Source organism: Pezoporus flaviventris, unplaced genomic scaffold (assembly GCF_033815535.1).
Source record: "Pezoporus flaviventris isolate CSIRO_AGI_PZ_B2104156 unplaced genomic scaffold, CSIRO_AGI_Pfla_v1 ptg000013l, whole genome shotgun sequence".
NCBI classification, from domain to species: domain Eukaryota; kingdom Metazoa; phylum Chordata; class Aves; order Psittaciformes; family Psittacidae; genus Pezoporus; species Pezoporus flaviventris.
This window is the reverse complement of record NW_026892561.1, coordinates 24,706,766-24,724,935: the sequence shown is the minus strand read 5'-3', so window position 1 is coordinate 24,724,935 and position 18,170 is coordinate 24,706,766. Positions and strand designations below refer to the sequence as shown.

The following is an 18,170-nucleotide window of genomic DNA, read 5'->3' as shown; positions in this document are numbered from 1 at the left end:
CCTACTGCACCAACTTACACCCATGTGTTCCCATAAGGATCTAAAGAAAGGTGATGGCAAACAGAAACTCAGGAAACCTGGTAAAATTAATTTTGTTCTTCCTCCACTCCCTTGGGAAGCTTGGGAGGGGTTCTGGGCTGGAGAACAACTGTTTCCCCTCTCAGAGATCATTCTTACAGTACTTGCCCAGGGTTACAGACCTCCAGCTCCTCGACTGGCTGACCTCTGGCAATGGAGAAATTTAAAGGTTATGTGGAAAGACCTGAAATGATCCGAGACCAGATGCTGATGAGGGGTGACAGCAGAGTCACCTCTGAGTGGCTCAAATGACTTTCCTTGTCTCCTGCCCACAGCCCTTCCCCTCCAAGTGCTGCTTTCTCTCCTGACCATCATCTTGTCATCACTTTGCCAACTGGTTGCAGCCCCTAGGAACAGGTCTGTGTTACGCCACCAAAGAACAGCCAAATTAAAAGGTGCACACCCTGGTGCTGATGACTGGAGTGAGGTAACAGTTCTTTCAAGTGGAGTGACTAACCCTTCACATCATCTTTTCTTTTCTATAGCCAATGTCAACCAAAGGCCTCTAAGTTGTGGTAGAACTGTCATCTTTAATATATGGTTTGGAAGGGTTTGGAACCAGGTTGCAGGTGTTTATTCCAGGGAAAGATGCATACAGCTGAGTGTATTGCTTTTTAAATCACGGTGATTCTTTTGGGGAAAAGTGAATTCACATCACAGCACTGCAGAGGTGGGTCTTTGTTTCATATTTGCAGCGTAGTGGGAGTGTGTGACTCCAGAAAGCTGAAAATATTTCACATTGATGGATATGATAGGAGAGAGCTGTCTAACCTTATATGGTGCTCAGCTCTGCTAAGGCTACAGTTGAAGAAAACGTTGCCAAGTTGTCTGACACTAGGATCCTCCAATTTTTTCTTGTGTTTTTCTTTCTGTTTCATGGCAGAGCTCTCCTGGGTAGCAGCATTAGTGTCACAAGCACATGGCAGGCTGTGTGCCACTCGAGGGAGACTTCATCACAGCAAAAAGTAAAGACAAGGAGAGCCTTGTGAAAATGTTTGGTAGATTTTGCATCCATACAAAGACTAAAAAAAAGAAGTTAATATTTTTCCTCTGGTTCGTGTCAAAGGCTCGGGCTAAATTGTCCCTGTTGATGCCCCAGTGTATGAAACAGTGACTCAATGGTGTGTAGTGGGGGAACCTGACATTTGTGGGACTGAATTTTGAAAAAGATACTGTCCATTGCAACAGTGTAGCACATTTGGGGGAACTATTTCTCGACGTTTGAGGAGGTCTAGAAAACCCTGAACAGACAGTAGGTGACAGAAAAGGAAATGTTCACTGTCTCCAACAGAAGGGCTGGCAGGTGCCAAATGCAACAAAAAAGGAGAATCGTTCAGAAGAACCCAAGGGGATTGCACTGCACGTGCTTGTTGGTAAGCTATGCCTCCTCACTGGACTTGTACTAAACAGTTATTTCTGCTCAAAAAGCAATTGGATAAATCTTCAGCAGGAAAAATACTTTGGGGTTGTTTTGTTCTAATACCAGTACAGTGTTTCTGGATTGTCCTGTTCTTAAAAACTTTCCTAAGGCATGTGCTGTCATGCACTGTCAGAAATGGAACATGAGACCAGCTGCGCTTTCTTCTGGCACAATACATCTTGTGCTTAAGTTTTATGCCATTTATTCAGAATTAAAACAGTTCAGTATTTGTCTTCAGTTTGGACATTTATTATCACAATCCTATATTTTCCATTTGAACAATTTTTTTCTAACTTTCAGACAGTGTCCTGACCAAATGCCTGCTGAGACATCACTTGGGAGACTAGAAAAAGATGCTCATCCAAGCAACTTGTAATCCTGGAATATGAGCCAAAATGCACTTAATGTTATTCATTTGCCTTTGACTAAAAGTCTTGCTGCTGGCTCTTTGAAGCTTTATTTATTCATTAGCCAGATGTCTTCAGGTGAGAAAAAAGCATTGGGAACAGTAAATCAAATTTTCTTCAGTGCTAGAGCAAAATTTCTGGTTAAAAAAAAGAACCCAAAACTATAACATGCTAACTGATTAAGGGTTACACACACTTCCTTTATTGTGTTATAAAGGAACCATGTATCATCAGACCTGCATTCAAGTCTGCGCTGTCAGGGCAGCCTTGAACTGGGAATTGTGGGTAACTCAAGATGAGGAAATCCCTCCCTATAAAATCCTTATGCCGTAAATGTTATTATCTGCCCACTTTTTTTATCTTCAATATCTCCATTACATTTTCCATTGTGAAATGCTGCATTAATTATGTTTGCAGCTGAACTAAATTGAAAGAAACATCAAACCTCAGTGGCATGAAAGAAAAGATTTATGGAGACTTGGAGACAGTTGAGTTTCAGGATATGAAAAATACAGTTATTGTATCCTCGAAAATCACCCTGAACTCAAATATTCAGTGCAAGAGAGACAGAAAGAGAGGTCTAGGGCTGTATAAGCAGAAACACTGCAGAATAAAACAAGTGAATCCTTTTGAGAGTAAAACTGTATAAGGTATATTGGATTTATGCTTGGTGTTTGTTACAGCTAACAATAAAAGTTAGACAGATCTGATGAGCCATACCACATAATGATTGCAGGACAAGAAATGGCAAACATGGGGTCTGAAGAACATTCATTGCCATTTCACTCAAAGCAATATGGCTAAGGCAGCTTCGTGTGTAAATCAAATGGTGGGAGATCTGGGTGCTATGATTTGAATTGGGATGTCATTTTGCTAGATGAGATTTGTAGATAAAAAATGTACCTAAGAAATGTCAGCTCTTCCAACACACACAGGTGAGTTTCATTTCATTTGTCCCCTAGATCTCTGAGATGTCTCTCTAGACTGAAAGGTTGGAAGCACACTGTTAGAAGTTGCTTTCATTTGTCGAGGTGAATTACACTCCAATGCCTTTTTGCCTTTTAACAGTCGTTCACAACAGGGTGTCTGGTCTAATCAGCTCTATCAAGAAGGTGCCTTCTCTGAGACCAAATCTTACAAAGGCAACAGGTTTTTCTTGCCTTTTTTCTTTATTTCTTCTACTTTTTTTTTTTTTTAATTTTAGCTCAAGTGAATTCAAACCAGTTCACATCATGATTTATAAAGGAATGACAAAGAATGAATTTATGATTCTGTAGGGGTTCAGAGGGTGTAGCACAGAGCAAACACACAGCAACTAGACAGCTGCAGGACAGAAGTCAGGATCGGCAGTGTAGCTTTATTTAGGGTGCCAGTACCCAAAAGCATCACTCACATTCTGGACTGCACAGTATACAGAGCTCCTGAGTGATTGTAGACTGATTACAAGACAGCATGCAGGATTCAGTTCTCTGCCCAGTGGAGCGAGATGAGTGAACTTTCTAAGAAGTAAGGTTCATGTCACTCGGGTATCAGTGTAATTCTTAACAAACCACCAATTTTTAATCTTCATTTATCCATTCCATAGGGGAGCCTTAACTTCCTGACCCATCTATTAGCCTACTTCTACTGCCAAACAGGAGGGTGTAACAGAGTTCAAGTGGCCAGTATTAATTTTGCTTTGTTGTATTTGACAGAGAAAGGCAATATGGGCAGCTGCTTCTCAAAGAGGTGTTCTATGACAACATGAGCAGGGTTTGTGCCACATAGCACTAATCAGTTTGAATATTTCTAGCCTTCTGTTAAGTCTGAAGTTACTTTAGGCTTGAGGCAGTTGGACATGGTGACTGCAGGTCTAGGGATTAAATTTGATTTTTATTTTTCATGAGTCTTTTACTTCCAGTCTCTGTTAAATTGACTTTGAACCTGCACTCCTGAGCACTGGTAATCTTGTCCATAATCTTTGTTATTTGTGTAATCTTTGGTAATCTTTGAATGCTCTTATGGTATCCTCCACTCAGCAGCCTCCATCCTGTGATTCTTTTGGAGCATACAGTGCCAGGGCTTCAAAGACATAAACCTGTGTTGGTGCTGGTACTCTGTGCAGCAGGTGTTTTCAGAGCACTGTCTCCTACAGATAATCCTTCTGGCAACTAAATATGCCTGCTTCACTGTGTTTAGTGCTATGGCTGGTTTTGCGTTGGCTATTTTGTAATGTTCTCTATGTGTATGAAAAGATAAAGTTCAATTAGTCACAGTAAAATCTCCCAGGCATGGATACTCACTGGACAAGGTAAGGTATATTTTCAAGGATGGTACATAGCAATCTGGCATTAGGTTTGACTTGATTTAATGTCCTCACTGATGATTTAGGATAGTTGGAGAGTAGAACAAGCTTTGCAGTGTGACATTTTTAAATGACTCTCTTTGAGGAACTCTTAGAGGGAAAAGGGGTTTATGGGTCTGGCTGAACATAAAAATGAAGACACAAGGTAGAAAATAATACATAGAATAAATACAGACAAATGTGGGTTCAATAAAGCACAGGAAAAATAGTCCTAAATTACCTGGGTCGTTTCTCCAGCATGCTCTGAGAAGCTGCTACAAATCTGTATGAATGATATGTTAATGGGGTTCCATACTGCTCTGCTGCTTGGAAGCAGCTCATATTATCTGGAGCAAATCAATGGCTTTATATGCACAGGTACATAGAAAGATATATTATAAAGATCAGTTTAAAACTGTGGGGTTTAACTATAGATTTCTTCTTGCTCCAGAGGCATTCATAGGAAATGAAGCAAGAAAATTTTAAAAACACAGCAGCTGTGAACCCTATTTTTTAGCCCAAATCAAGAGGGTTTCAATTTTTTTCTCCCTCCATGTACATGGAATGAAATTTTCCATTCAAAATAGTTTTCACAATTGCCCCTCTGAGGGAGAAGCAACTCTCAGTAGGAGCTGAGAGACTACAGCGCACTAGTTGAGAAATAGCTGGTGGAAAAGTGTCATATGCTAAACATACTTCACCCCAACCGCCCATGCTCTGCTGGAGGTTCCAGAAAAGAAAAATTACAAGTGTAGAGAAGTGGTGGGAAGAAGACAAGCCTCTCTCCTACTGTAGGAGTAAAAGAAGTTCAGCTCTCTTCTGGTCAGCATTGAGGACAAACGGGGAACAGCAAGGAGAGAAGGGAGTGATTAGCAGCTCCAGTTTTCTTTTCCTAGTCTAGCAGTGTCTGAGCTGTGATGAGTGAAGGACATCACCAGAGAAGGAGACCAGCCCGCTGGAAACAGGCTTCAGGCTGTGTTGGTTTCAGATAGGACCACAGTCACACAACATCTGAAGGAAGTTACACAACTTACATATTTAAAGTAGCAGGCAGATACATAATAAAATAATCCAAAGATGCTGTGTAAATAAATTGTGTTATATGTTGAATATCTGTAGCTTACTCTTGCAAAAATATACATCACTGCCAGAGTTCATGGAGAAAAAGGTGGATTTAGGGGAGCCTTCCGAGCCTAAGAGGGAATGAAAATGGAGTGTGTGTGACTCAGACAAAACTGAGTTAAGAAAGCAGTATTTTAACCCTCAGGGAATAGCTAAATCAATTTGAAAAACTTCAGTTTATTACTGCAGGCAGCCTAATGGAGAGGTTTCAGAGTTAAAATAAAGTTACAGAGGTAAAGTGGTAAGGTATTCAGCAGGACTGAACTTCCAGAAAAATCTGTGGCACTCTGCGCAGTAAATATGGTTTTATTTAAGCCTCTCTCCTTAAAAAAATACCAGCCTAAATGACACCAGCCTACCTATCTTCCTTTTGCCATATTTGGTGGTAATATATATAGTCACTAGTACATTTCAGTTAAGGACCCACTCTTCCCCAGCCCATTATTCTTTAAGGTCTATCGCTCTCCAGTGTGACCTCATGAATAAGAAATTCTCAGTAAAAAATTCTCTCCAGAATGCAGCAAAAGGAGAGACATGACTTAAGGATGTCACAGAGTGGCCTGGATTCTCAAGCTGCTAGAGGAGGGGAAAATGACTGGCAACTCTGGCATTCAAAGAGGTATGTGTTTTGCCTTCAAGGACACAACCCAGCACTTTGACTCAGAATGAATCAGAAGTGTTACACAAACCTGATTTCTAATTTTCTAAATTTTCTAATGCAAATGTTGCTTGTTTGCGAAGAGCCATGGAGACTGTTATGTGGAAAGCCATATCATCTAGGAGAGACAGTCCTACCATCCTGGGAAAAGAGAAACCAGGTAAAACCAGTATTGAATGATCTTCTGATTAGGAAGATGGTTCCCATGTAAGGAAATCAACATGCCACAGGCGATGTGTGTCCAAGAAATACACAAACTGAGAGGGTGAATTCTTTGTGCTGTTAACTGTGCCTGCCAGTTACCCAAGCTGCAACAAGGACAAATGCTCTTAAACATATGCAGAAGGAAGGAGAATGAAGACCCCACTGCCATAGTGAGGTCCAAACTGTTGGTAGGTATTGTTGTCAGAGCCATGGTGACTCAGAACTGGGTCTGGTCTAAGACAGGATCTGCCACTGCTGGCTTATAGTTAAGGCAGTGAATGGATGACCGAGAGGAGACCTGGTGTCTGCCTGCAGAAGGGATCTATTTCACATGTATTTTCCTACTTCATTGTTTCTATACTTTCTAACATTGCAATTATCAGAATTTACCATTTCTCTTTTAATTCTGAGCTTCCTTGGCAACTGGTATGCTCTCAGATGACACAGGAGAGGTGCTCCTGAAGAGACAAATCCATACCAGGCGATGTTAAATATAAGCCCTGTGGGATGCCAGCAGACCAAGTGTGGAAGTCCCAGAGGCCCCACTAAATTTCAGCAAATTTTCAGAGGTTTTGTCAAGTGCCAGGTAAGACTTTAGAATTTTCCCCTGTTTCAGTGTTGTTCAGTGTCAACGCATCAGTGCTGGGAACCTGGGAACAACCTGTGCTATCATACATTAGCACTCGATATTCCTTCAAAGGGGTTTGTTATATGTAGCTTGTTAATGTGCAGCAGAGCATGCAGAGATGACCATATCACTATACAAGATATAAGAATTAGGGAATAAGCTTTCTTGAAATTATTGATTGCAGTAATAGTGCAAGGTTACAAAAAAGGCAGTTAAAAGGATGTAATCTCTTTTCTGCTGTAGAAAGCTTCACTTCTGTTTTCTTGTGATTAGAGTTGCAGAGAGGAAATGGTATTACCTATCTTACTACTAAAGCTGCCAGGATTACCACTTCCATTGTACACTTTCACTGGCTGTGGGCTGCTGCTTTCTGTTATCACCCTCAAAAGAGACATTGGTACAATCCAACAGAGTACAGACCAGAAAATATTGATTAGTGGTTTTGCTGCACTTACACCAATCATTTATCTATGAGGATCATGTAAAGAACATGATTCAGAGGAATTGTGAATGACATGCTTAATTTGGGTACCACCTCCCAACCTCCTGTAAGTGCCTTTGGTTCTATGTAGCTGTTCCCAAGAGAACCAGTTAAACAACTGCTTGAAGATCATATCCTACAGATGTAGAAAGGTTGAGACAGAGGAGTCCTACAAAAGAAAGAAAATAACAAATATAAATAGCACAAATTGAATAATGGTCAATACAAGTATAAAAAAAAAACCCCGAAGAATACAGATATGATCCACAGGACAAAGCGTGAAAGGCAGAATAAAAGGTAAAGTTGAACAGCAGATCTTACTGCTAACACTTATCTTGGATGCTTGAATATGTTGAGAGCGCTGTTAGGAATTTAAATAGAAAGTATAAAGGCAAGGCTGCTTGGTATTTTCCACTGGTTTTACGATATTTTGCCCTGGCTCCTCAACCATCTCACAGATCTTCACCAGGGGGCCCTGTCCCTGCAGGATGACACAGGAAGACAGTGGTGGAACAGTGGGACTCTATAAATTTGTTCTAAATCTTTCACTGAAATAAGAAAACCCCATGGGGTGTTCTGAATTCATGCCATTAAAAAACTTCCAGCTTGATCTTTTGCTATCGTTCAAAGCACTTCGTTCAAAGCACTGCCTACAAGACAGGATCCTTTGTTCAGACATGAAGAAACAGAGACTTATGACATATTATTACTATTTCCTACTACTCTCCACATTTATTTTCTTTGGAAAATCAGAGATTCTGCAAAACATTGTTTGCTGAAGTCATCTGGGGTCAATGACTGCACATGTTGTAATGTCTGCTGTACTCTAAACTCACCTCTCTCTCTTGCCTGAAAATTAAAGGCAATCCAAGCTCTGCAATTTGAAGACAACCTGGACTGGATTCTCTGTGACCTATTTTTGGCAGGAACAGAAACCAGAGCAACCACTTTGCACTGGGCACTGCTCCATATTTTGACTTATGCCAGAGAAGAGGGGAGACTAATGAGGTCACACGCAAAAACCGCTTGGACTGTGCTTTCTCAGAGAACACACCAAGGTCAGCACAGAGCGTAAAGGTAAAAACTTGAAAAACTGCATCCAACTGGAAATTTGTACTCTCTGTGAACTGACAAACACATCTTTGACTCATTGAGAATCATGGACCCACCCAGGCCCATCAGCTTCATCTTGCTGCCCTGCATCTTGGCAAAATGTAGTTATTCTTTCTTCCTTTCCATGAGAGTCAGAATGAAAGCAGAGGGCACTGGGCATGTAACAAGCCTGTAAGATGACAGTAGAAGAGTGTAATGTCCCTGCAAGTACGCTGCTGAGCACAAGGAGTTTCCTAGGCCTCTCCCAGGGTGGTCCTGATGAGGCAGTAGTGCTCTCAGTTGCATGTTCAATGAGAGGAGGAACTCCCATTCATGACATCCAGCTGCAACACAGGATCAAAAACATTTTTCCTTAGAGGTCACCACTTTCATATCCCAGTACAGCCTCTTCTGAGCAGTGCCAGACAGTCCGGTGAAAGTCCTTGAAATTCTTGATACTGAGGATGGACAAAACTAAAAAAAAAAAAAAAAATCTCAGAGAAAGGTTTATTTGGGCAGAAAGCAGTGCTGGCAATTCTGGGGCTCTTTTGCACGGTCTTTTGAAGTATTTTGCAATGTTTTGCTGTCTTTCACAATGTTTCTGAAGAATATCAAATCTATTAGATTTGGTTTTAGTCTTCCATAAATTTTTCCCATTATTATGTCTCTCCATCCTGGAGCCATCCATACAGTTACTGCATATAAAATCTTATTAGGGCATTAGCTGAGAATGTTTTAGTGCATTAGAAGGAAACAATCACCAGAGAGTGTAATATAATTTCTGTACAGGGTAGTTCTCTGTCTATTGTCACTGGAGTAGTTAACTGGGAATGTATTTGTGACAGCAAGAGCCCTAGGAGCTCAAGCAGGAGGGACTCTGAAGTAGACAGGATACAGACAAAGATTTGCACTGCAGCTAAAATGATCAGTGAGTCTGCCAAAAGGGGTGGTCCTGCATCTTTTGTCCTTGGCCATGTTTTCACACTGCTTACTGAGACAGCAGCCAGCAGGTGAGTGTGATCAGACTGCTGAGCCAGCAGAAAACTGTTACTGCAGATAAAACCAAAAGGCTTTCCACCAGATCAGCCATATGAATCCAGTCACTTTATAGCTCTGTGGTTGCTAGATCCAGCCCCAGTGAAAGGGAAAATGAAGGGATGTGACTACTTGTTTTCAAGGTATCTTGTTTATACACAGATTACAGGCTGGCTATACTATGAAACCACATGAAGCAGCTTGCCCAGAATCACAGAGATCTGTAGCACAACAGGGAATTGAACCAGGTCTTTAAAGTCTAAGCTAATGTCCACAGCGGGGTACCATCCTTGTTCTCACTGTGATAGTCAAAAAGTGGCCCACCTCAGGTCACCTGACCTGTTCTTCCTGCTCACTCTGTGCACAGCTCAAGGGACACACTCCATTTGCATTCACCTGGGACTAGACATGTTAATTTGCCTGTGCTGTCCAAGTGCTCCAGCAGGACTAATGCCTGTGGGAGTGTGGATCTGGGGGCTCTGCAGCTAGCAGGTCACAGCTGAGTAAGAAGGGACATGAGGACACCCTGATACTTTTTATAGTTTTATGAGTATTTCAGGTGTAGACTCCTAACATAACCTTGGCTAGAATGCAAAAGCATCTTTCTGTTCCTTCCTGGGTTTAGTGTGAACTGTGAACTTTCTAAGCAGAACTTCAGGCCCTGTGATTCCCTGCTGGACTTTAGAGAGGTGTAGGGGTGAATGGAAAGGGCCTGTAGCAACAGCTGGAAGTGGTGCAAATCACTGAATGGTCCCCAGTCAAAAATAATGCCTAAGGAATTCTGTCACTACAGGACAAGTTTCAAGGAAGGAGGAAAGGAAACAGGAAGAATAAGCAAAACTCACCAATGAGAGGCAGATAGCAAAGCTTACTTGCTTGAATCCTGTACCCCTTATTTTGGCTGTTTGCCACTTATATGGCCACTGGCTGGTTATGTCTTGGCACAACAAGGCCCTGGAAGGCTTCCTGAGACAGAGGCCTGGCCTGGTCAGCGTAGGAGCAGAAACGCAGATGAGACTGCAGCATACTGGAGGTGTTACTGCTCCAGGTCAGTCCTTCCCACTGGGGATAGGCATGAAGGGGAAAGGACAAAGAAAAGCTTTGTTACCTGCGGTGTTACGATTTTGCAGGTTGCTCTAAGACAGAAGTTTCTCTTCCCCAGAGTTCTGCTTGTTTTGGGAAGGTGTTGCAAGTGTCAGTAATCATCAGAGTTGATGCGCACTGCAAAACAACCAGGTTGATAGAAAAACCTTAATCCTTTTGACTACATAAGTAAGCAGTGGCACAGAACTGCACCTAGGTGACACTGTATTTGGTATGGTAGAGTATCAACGCACTGGTTTTCTGGCTCTTTTATTTTTTTCCCTTGGAGAGTGTAGAGGCACAGAAAGATGTGTGAAGTTACTGACATTCCTTCAATGTGATCTACACACTGCATCTACCAAACAAGACCCACAGAATCCTTTTCTTTCTCCATGTGCTCCTGGAGGAAGGATTCATGCTCAGGATTCATGCTACGACCACATCTCTGGCTATTCTGAGAAATGCAGCAATACTGGTAAAAAGGAGTCTGTAAGCCTAGGAGGTATGAGACTAGAAGCAGCAACAAAGGTCCCTATTTTCCCAGGTAAAGGAGAAAAAACAAGCTCTGCAGTTCCTTTGGGTTCTAGATGGAATCCAACTCAGGGATTCAAGCACTTGTTTCTCTTTTCCTCTCCATCTTACTTGGGCTATTAAGGCAAAAGACTGGACTCCAACTGGTGTGAGAACAATTATTCAAATTACTCTCACTTACAGAAAACAGCCATTGCTCACAGCAATGGGCAGCAGTAGGTGCCTGATCATATTTGCATGCATTTTCAGCATGGTCAGCATATTTTAGAATTCCTAGCTACACCTTTGTTTCCAAAAATTGCAAAGGAGGAGCCTTTGCCTGCACCCGCCTCCAGAGAGATGCAAACCTGCTTATAGATGTTCCTGAACCACATATGTGAGTTCAGCAGTAGAACATTACCAGTGGATTCCAATGTGCAAACTGCAGAAGCAGGATACATGGAAACTCTCCTCAGCTTTATAAATGGTGTGTTTTTACCAGATCCCTCGAAATCCCTACAGCAGAGATATGCCTTTTCATCTTTCAAGTGTCCATCATATATTACCAGAGTGCTGCAATTTCTCAGAAAAACCTTTGGAGGTCATCTAGGACAACCTCCCTGCAATGAGCAGGGACTTCTTCAACTAGATCAGGTTGTTCAGACCACATCCAGCCTGGCCTTGAATGTCTCCAGGGATGGTGCATCTAGCACCTCATCCTTACCTCCTATCCCATACAGTCACAAGCTAGCTGATGTTCCTATCTGAAATCCTAAACCTTTGAGCAAGGTACCACTATCTTGTCTTCCCTTCCTCTGTGAAATTAGGTCTTTCTCAACCACTCAGGGTTGAAGAGTTTAAAACTGGTCTCTAGTTTACAGGTGCCAGAGACAGTTCTGATTTGCAGAACTACTGAGAACCTAAACTCTGGCAGCAATCAGTAGAATCTGTAGGAGCTAAGTCCTTCCCAAGCAGCTCATGATACTCAACACATCTCCGATAAGATACTCCAGATCAATGGCTGTTTGAAAAGTTTGGCTTAATTGCCTCACTGTGCCAGCCTTAGCAAGCACAATGCTCAGTCCAATGATGAGCAAACATTCCCATCTAATGGCTGCACATGTTAATTGCAACTATAATTTCTACTTTAACGATGAAGGCTGTTCCTTGTGTAAATACTGATACACCAAAGTAGCTGTACGATCAGAAAATAAATAAACATGGAAAGATAATAAAAGCAATATTTATGATTTTGCAGTATCCATCAATGACCTCTGGTGGGGCAATGTAGATGGAATAAATCCCATTCTGGGTAACATGACTGGTTGTTGCGATGATGGCTGTGTGTACTGCTGATATGTGAATAACAGCCATGAATAATAATGAAATACATTAATAACAGTGAAAGCCTTTTAAGATTTTAATAGTGAAACATGATTCCAACCTCTCATTTCCTGACAGCAAGATTAAATTTCTCCCACCCATTTCTTGGGCAATGCCAAAGGCTGTGAAACAGCCCTTAGGTAACAGAAATGGTCTTGGAGCTCTGGCATAAGAGTACCACTAAGATGTTGAAGGGACTTTCTGAAAATGCCTCATATCTTGATGTCATCATGTTTCTCTGGGTGGCCAGGATGTAGGGTAGTACATACACTGAGAGGAAAACACCACTGATGCAGCTGAACGTGTTTCAAGCAGTGAAGGATGCCCTGGGCATGCAGAATAATTTTGTGAGAGACCTGTGGCATCCTTTTTTAGAGATGCTGTTGGAGGCCCTTACAGAACTTTCCATTGTTGTGTGTACTGAAACATTTTTAGCAGAACAAGCTGTTCAGAGAATGGAGTTTGGTACAATGACCTCATCTATTCTTAATGCCTCTTTTCAAGATGAGCTGCTTTTGGCAGCAAGATGAATGCAGTAGAACCACTGCTCCATGTCCTTCTCACGCTGAGCCCCAAATATACATTCAGCACACAAAATTCACGTGTTTCCCATTTACTTGCATAGCCTGTTCAGTTCTTAGTTACTGAGCATGTTACCAAGAAGTCTTTGCACTAAAAGATGTAAAACTGTAAAAATGTCAGCTAGCAGGACCCAGCATGTTTTGAGTGCATGGTTCTAGACAAAGAAGCAGAAAAGGAGACAGGCATGGAACTTGTTTCCCACAGAAATGGTAAAGTAGATGTGAAAAAATCAGCATCAACACCTCTGATTCCCCATATAAATACTGCTAGGGAGCTTTTCAAACTCATGGTGGTAAATCTTGGAACCAGTACAATTGCACCAGTCCTGCTTATGGAGGTGTCAGTCCCATACTTCTGCCCAGTTCTTCCCCATTCTGTTGCAGGCATTATCTTTGCCAATGGGCACACCTGGAAGGAGCAGAGACACTTCAATCTGACAGCTCTTAGCAACCTAGGCCTAGAGAAAAAAAGCCTGGAAGCCTGGCTTGCTGCCTGATTGAGGTCTTTGCCAGAGAAAGAGGTGAAATAATAGATCTATAGGTGATTGTGATGACATAGGTTCATTCTCCTTGTTGCCAACCCTGCTTTTTCTATTGGAAGTAGCAATTTCTGCAGTAGGTTTGATGGGAGGTTTACACAGCTGATGCTTTCACAACTCATTCTGCCCTTGACTGGAACATCACGCCTGACTCACTGCTTTCATGTCAATCCTTTATGGGAGAAAGTGATAGATGAGAGACTCCTAAATTGTGCTGATTATGCACTTTTCTATAGGATGGACTCTTTCCCTCACTCATTATAAAGATGCCTGCAGAACAGTCTCCTAGTTAGACTTCTGCATCTTGATTCTTGCAGGCTCAGCTATTTGTGTAATCCCATGCAAATCAAGAGCAGGCTGGATGGGAGTTCAGTGTAAACAAAACAGCCTATGAAAGAAGTTAACGATGCAGCTTTCCTGTTTGTCAGCATGGATCTCTCTGTCCCAATCCCCTCTTCCATCAACGACATGGTTGCTGATGTGCTTTTTGGACACAGTTTCTCTACAGAGACTGCCATGTGCCACAGGCTGCTCAGAGGCTTCCAGGCCATGTCAGAATTCCATGGCACCTCCTAGCTTTGGATAAGCAAGGACTGACCTGTTCCCTGTAACTGTTATCAAAGCTTGACAGCATTTCTCAGTGAGCTGTGGCATTAAACAGTTGTTTGTCAATGCACAGAGAGGAAGAAGAGTTCTTAACTTTGCTAAAACCAGCACTTACTTCTGATCCCCCCCCCCCCCAACTGTTCCTGGCTTGCTTTGTTTACAGGCCCATTCAATCTCTTGCAAGAGGTGCCTTCAGAGAGACTGATCTAATTTTATATTGACATTATTCAGTACCAAGTTTGCCCTGGAGCCAGAATCAGGTTTTCCTTCTTAGCCTGCGCCTTAAAGGGTTTTGTAATGGCCCTTATCTCCTGTGTTAAACTGGGCTGCAAGAACTATCCAGGAAAAAAACAAAACAAAAAAAAAAAAGACAAGCTAACATGGTTGTGGCTTTGAGAACTACAGCCAAGTGTTTATTTAAGATTTAGCAGGGAGCAGATGAATTTGGAAAGACTTCACATGGAAGAAAAACTGTACTCAAGGGCATTTAGATCACTCAAATCTGAAATTTGCTAGTGGAGAGCAGGCAATCTGGAAAGTTAACTGTATAGTTACGATCATCCTTCACACACTTCCCTTCAAGATCATTTTTTTAAAAATCAAGTAGTCATTTATTTCCTGTAGTCAGCTAAGTAAGACATCTGGGTCATAGCAATGGTTAGGCATGGTTCTGCTGTGAATATTGTAATGGGTTAAAACTTAAGCAGGGGAAGTTTAGATTGGATATAAGGAAGAAGTTCTTTACTGTAAAGGTGGTGAGGCACTGGAATGGGTTGCCCAAGGAAGCTGTGAATGCTCCATCCCTGGCGGTGCTCAAGGCCAGGTTGGACAGAGCCTTGGGTGCCATGGTTTAGTGTGAGGTGTCCCTGGCCATGGCAGGGGGGTTGGAACTGTATGATGTCATGGTGTTCCTTGTGGTTGTGTTTCTGGGCACAGTTCTACAACAATTTCCTCTCACTGTTGAGGCACTTAAGCACTATGTTAATGAGACTGCTGCGGGCACTAACACACTTGCAGGACCTATGAAAACGATGAGATCAGGAACTACCAGAGGAGCTGGCTGCCTGCAGAGCCACAGAACTTCATTGATGCATACTAAGCTCACGTTAAAGGCAACAAGTAGTTTTCTCTTGTGCAGCTGCAACATATTTAAAATGTTTTTAGCTAAGACATTTCCAGCTGCACTCCTACTTCCTTTTCCTCCTGAGATACTTTTCAGCTATTTCTTCATTTGAATTCAGCCTCTAAAGCAAAGTACTTTTTGAAGGTGCTGAGGTTGTGTTCTTTGGCAGCCAGCACAGACAGAGTAATGTTGTTCCATCCTAGACTGAAAGAAAACTTACTGTATGCTGTCTTTCTCAGTCAGCAAGATTATTTTTTAACAGAGCTACATGGCTGCTGTCTTACCAACTTCCTCAACTCAGTATGCACTCTGGGATGAAAAGAAGCTCTGTTGATTGAGATTTGCTATGCTATTAAAACAGCCTTAAATCTTCTTGTCTGTCTCATATCTATAGGCAAAAGACGACCCACCCTCTACATCACAGATCTCAGAGATCATGTATCCCTTCATAGTGGGCTCAGACACCACCATCACCTTATGCTGAGCTCTCCATGATGGTGCATCTGGAAGTACAAGGTGAGAAATGTGTGTACCCACACTTATACATGTCTCTGTCCTTGCTCACGGCAGGGTAATAGTCAAAATGCCTTTGAATCAGGTGCTTAAACCTGCAGCATAAGGTGTCTTGGGAATTTTGAATTTCTGCAGAGAGTCTACACATCAGATACCTTCTTAAATACTCATTATTAGCCCTTTTGTTCTGCAGAACAAGTCCAAGAAGAGTTGGATGCTGTCATTGGTCCATCCTGTGGAACTAAACATAAGAACCAAATGATCCTGCTATATGCAAATGCAGTTCTAAATGAGATTATGTGTTATAGCAGCACAAGGTTTATGAGTACCCAGGCTACCACACTGCAAGACTTCCCTATTACTAAGGAGATATTAATGCCACTAAGGTATATTAACACCACAAAGGTTTGGGGACAATCCTTAGACAGAGCAAAGCCAAGCAATAGATCTCTCTTACATTTTGTCTCTGGCTGCAAAACTATCCAAAGGTGAGTTTGAACAACTTTTGAGGAACTCTTCACTGTGAATAGGATGCTGGACATTACCTACATCCTACAATATGAATAAACCTGTACACCTCTCCTTTTGCACAGCTTTACCATTTTTCCATACAGTTTACAGTTTAATGTTATCATTTTAATATACAGTATTTCAAGCATTAGATCAGTATAAAGGTACCGGTATAATGACCCTAGGTTTCTTTTAAATGGTACAAGCTATATATAAACCCCCCCGAAATTCTAGAATAACAGTGTTTGTATACTCTTTTATTGTATCAGCAGAGTACTTTAAATCCATACCCAACCTCATGTAGGGTTGGCTTCCCAATGGATAATATCTATGTGGCTTTAGGGGAACATGTCTTTGAGAAAATCAAGATCAGAGTCAGGGGTCTTGATCAGTGTCCAGCCTGCAGTTCAGTGGTGTTTGGGTTTTTTCCCCAAAGTCTCTGATGACTGTAATTACTGCATTCTCTGGTGTTCTAAAATAACTCTTTAAGAGCATCTAATAATGTCAAAATAAGCCATTCTGTATGAGATAACACAGTACGACCCTATTTTTCACTCCAGAATAATTACTTGGCACTTGCATTGGGCAATTTCAAGTGAGCAATTGATATCTTTGCAGTCTAAGTCAAGCCATTAGTTTTTGGCTCTGTGAAGAAGATCCTTGTATGTTCATTTTCTCTTTCAGTGGGGCACCTTAATTTTCCCCAACGTATTTTCTGCCCTATATAATCAAGAGCAGTGGGAGAGCCCTTGACAGTTTAACCCTGGTCATTTCACAGACAAGATGGAAACTATGAACAGAGAAGCTTTTACACTGTTTTCTGCAGGTAAGAGCAATCCTCAATATTACCTACAGCTGTCCTACAGTCACTGTTTCACAGGCCAAGACTTTCTTAATATCTGATATCCTGCTACATTTATTTATCTTTATTTATCTCCATAAATATCTTTATTTATTTCCATAGTAAAGCCTAGGTAGCAAAAAAATGGAGGTGGTGATTTTGCAAATAATTTGCATAGCACATTTTTTTCTGAAATATTTTTGTAAACTGCTGGTCTTCAGAGCACAGAGATCCCATTTACGTGTAACTGCAACTAACCAGGAAATTCTTCATGAACCTTTAAACTATTTCTGCTAGTATTTATTTCTAAATTATTTTCTATGTCTTCTAAGATTATGAACACAGGTTTGAGCCCATAAAACAACAGGATGGTGTTCCAGTGGTAAAGATATTTGGCCTAAGACTTGGGTGACCCCTTTTTTCCCCATTCTGCCATACTGCTGTGATTCTGGGGAATGTTGCTGAGGCACCCATTGCCTTTGCTTCCAAAGAGTAAAACAGAAATATCAGCACCGTGTTTCTGTGCTTTGCAGGGAAAAATACAATCTGACGGTATAGTAACATGGGCATGTAGTACCTTAAATATGTTGAATACCCTTTTTTCATAGTCCTGAACTACAGGCTATGGATTTGCTCTCTCTCCATATCACAAATTGCTGGAGAAACAGAAACTACATCATTCAGAAATCCATTTAGTAAATCTGCCAGATAGCAGAAATTATTGGTGAGAGGTTTGCAAAAATAGTATGAGAAGATTCTGTACACAAAGGGCAGCTTTGGAGTGGATTCAGGAAGTATGAGGAAACGCTGGAGGAGGGACAGTCTCCCCTGCCCTCTATAAACTGTCCCTTATCATCTGCTGTTCCAGGTGTTGCAGGCTCTTCACTTACATGGTAGCTTCCTTTCCCTGAACTCTACCCATGTCTCATGCTAGAGAAATAGCATCAACAGCCATAGCAATGAGTCATTGATCTTGACAGATCCATTCACGGGATGGAGTGAAAGACGTTGATGACATCCCCCAACAGCACCT

The 18,170-nt window shown here is 41.7% G+C and overlaps 1 long non-coding RNA gene across 2 annotated transcripts; it reads right to left on the bottom strand.

The window, feature by feature from the left end:
* Nucleotides 1-5,344: 5,344 nt before the first annotated feature.
* LOC133268745 (uncharacterized) lies at nt 5,345-18,127 on the bottom strand. 2 transcript variants are annotated; one of them, XR_009743158.1, is made up of 4 exons: nt 17,715-18,127; nt 15,684-15,776; nt 10,557-10,669; nt 5,345-7,490 (listed from the first exon to the last, which is right to left on the bottom strand). It is a non-coding gene; the product is annotated as an uncharacterized LOC133268745 (long non-coding RNA). The 2 variants fall into 2 exon arrangements; XR_009743157.1 differs by lacking the exon at nt 17,715-18,127 and adding an exon at nt 15,942-16,424.
* Between the last annotated feature and the right edge of the window lie 43 nt (nt 18,128-18,170).